Source organism: Pyrgilauda ruficollis, unplaced genomic scaffold (assembly GCF_017590135.1).
Source record: "Pyrgilauda ruficollis isolate IOZ18807 unplaced genomic scaffold, ASM1759013v1 scaffold12, whole genome shotgun sequence".
Taxonomy (NCBI): domain Eukaryota; kingdom Metazoa; phylum Chordata; class Aves; order Passeriformes; family Passeridae; genus Pyrgilauda; species Pyrgilauda ruficollis.
In genome coordinates, this window is record NW_024510321.1 from 11,175,863 (window position 1) to 11,178,842 (window position 2,980).

The window sequence follows — 2,980 nt, forward strand, 5'->3', positions numbered from 1 at the left end:
ACTGGTCCTTCTACAGTACTGAATGAACTTTAATTGGCTTAAGGAAATATCTACATTTAAAATAGAGGGAGATTAAAACATACCGTACCTGGAGTTGGTGTTTTCTTGTGAAACCAGGGAATATCTATATGCCATGAAAAGACTACTAAACCTGAACACATCCAGAATTATTCCATAAAAATTCTCTGATGTAGAGTATAAAGGTGGGATAAACTGGCAAATAACTCTGGAAATCAGCATCATTCCACTGTCTGAGCATTTTAACATTCACATAAAAAAGGTTTTTGATAATCTGCAGTTAATTTCAAGATTCTCACTCCTTGCATGTTTGCATTGTCTACACAGGGGCTTTCAACTGCTTGGCTGTTTTGAACAAAACTTGACTAGTGATCATTAGTAATTGCAAGCTCTGATTCCCTCCATCCCATGCTCCACCAGCTACTTCTTCCTGCGAGACACATGATGTCTTCATGGAAATCCTCCAGCAACGTACCATTAATAAATGAATTCACAGGTTCTGTTCTATGCTAGCTCAGGAAAGTTCAACATCCAAAATTGTATCTGTGCCACCCATATTGCAACGTGGATAGTAGTTGTAATTTTTGTAAATCAGCAACTCTTGCCAATTCTTTTCCTGATTAGTATAATCCTTTTCTCATAATCTCTTATAATAATGTTTTATACTTCATTTATCTTACATAATTAGACCTCATACAATCTCACAGCCTTGTTATGTTTGTTTATTAGAGCTCATTCTTGCTTTTAAGGAAGAACAAAACAAACACTATATGTGGTAAATTTTATTAAAAATGTTTTCAGGATTATGTATGTATAACTTGTGTGTGTATCTAGTGGGGAAGAAACTTAAATCTTGCAGGTTCTCATTCCTATTAGGTCTAACACTATTCATGTGCAAGTCTTTAAGTTTTGGCCTTAATCAGTTCCCAGGATAGACTTGTTTTCTTGTACTTCATTACCAAATTTTCTCGTTTCACACATTTAATGGAAAAAAGTATCAATATTTCTTTCTAAACTGTTGGAGTGTTTTTCCAGGAGAGTGTTAGAACAGCTGGGAAAACTGCCAAGAGACTTGTTAAAGACAGTAGGAGCAGGAATTAAATCACAGAAAAACATGAAAAACCTGTAGCTGTGTCTGAACATTGAAATAGTTACTGTTTTGACCAGCTACAGTATTACGCTTTATAAATATCAAGTTTTAGAGCAGTGTGGTAAAGCTTCTAATATGCAACATTATGTTTTATCAGATAAACGCCAGAGACAACTGAAGTATAATGTGTAACATTACAAAGTCTCTGACATTGTAAAATTCTTGTTAAAAACAGCCTGGAAAGAGGATCTATTGACTTCACATTTTCACAGTCCTTTCTGCAAGTTTCTTGGGTGATGTATATTAAACCAAGGATTTATAGCTCTTTCATCCTTTCTCAGCAGCTCTTGTGATCACCTAGAAAGCACAAAAGCAGCAGGTTAGAGGACATTTTCATCTTTTTTCAATAATAAACTTGATGAGCTATGGCCATAAAACTGCAGAGTGTACTCAGTTGTCTCAGTCATGAGCTGTAAACTGTTTACACCACTTTTATTTTATTTCTGCCTTTCTGAACTCCTGCATGCTGTCTTTATTCCACACAAGTGAACACTGGGGATATGACAAAATATAACATGGCAGGCGTGCTTGTTTTCTGCTTTAAAAGACAGCCTGTTTCTCACATTAAATTCAGATATATTAGTCCAGATAACTCAGGTGGGTAACAGTAATAAAAGTCGCATCTAAGCTAAAAATTATCTGTAGGTCAGGAAATGGATTCTTTGATTCTTTCCAAAGCTTTCCAAAACCGAAATGAATAGAAAAGGTTCTATGGATTTCAATGAAATTGGACAATATGCATAGAACCAAATTAATATAAACTGACTCCTCCATTTTCTATACTGGAAACTCCTAACTGGAGTGCAAAGGGTTAGGGATGCCATTCTCACCCTTGAGTTAACAGGGCAATAACTCTACCTTTGATGTTTTAAAAACATCATTAATTCTGCTCCTTACCTCTGTACCTACTAAACCGCAGACAGCTTTGCCATTTGTACCAGGTTTGAAGTTCTTAAATTTACTAATACTATTGCTAAGGGAACAAGAGCAGACTGCCAGCTGGGACAGCTGCCGGGCAGGGAGCACCAAAGGACACGTGCTGAGTTGTCCGGTGTTGTAGAAGGATGTTGACATTACGTGCTGCAAAGCTTACTTGAATTTCACATCTTTAGTGCTGTGTATAAGTTCAGGGAAAAAAAAGAAAAAAAGAAAAAAGGAGTAAGTTTTTTTCACTGTTTTCCTGTTTCTCCAAACTCTGCTTTCACTCTAGTTAAATTGTTTTACCATTTCTACACAGAAGATATATATTGTCAGGCCACACTGAATGACCAATGAACTGTGCAATTCCATTGTCCTCAATGAAATCCGTGGAAAAAAGTGAACGATATCTATAACTTCTGACGGCTTTGCGGAGGAGATTGCTCAGCGGTTCCATTGATGCCGGTGTTACTGATGATGCAGGAGATTTTGCACAGTGTAGGTCCTGTTGCATTAACAGATGCCAGAAAGACCAGGAAGGCTATCTGATTTCGGCCGTGAGCGGTGGCTGTGCCCCCGGACCCCGGCAGGAAGCGCAGACAGCCGCGGTGTCCAGCCGCGCACCTTCTCTGCCGTGCCGTGCCTCGCTTTCCCCGCGTACCTGAGGCAGGGCGGCAGCAGCAGAAGGAGCAGCAGCGGTGCCCGTTCCAGAGTGCGCCAGCCGGGGCCGAGGGACCAGGATTTCGCGCTGCTCCTTGCGCCGGTGCGACCCCGGCTCCGCATCCCCGGTACCCGGCGGGGCAGAGCGAGGCGGGGGCAGCCGCACCGCCTCGGGCTCGGTCGAGGCACTCGCTCCGTCCGTGCGCGGGGCCCGCCGGCTCCCCCGCCCCGTCC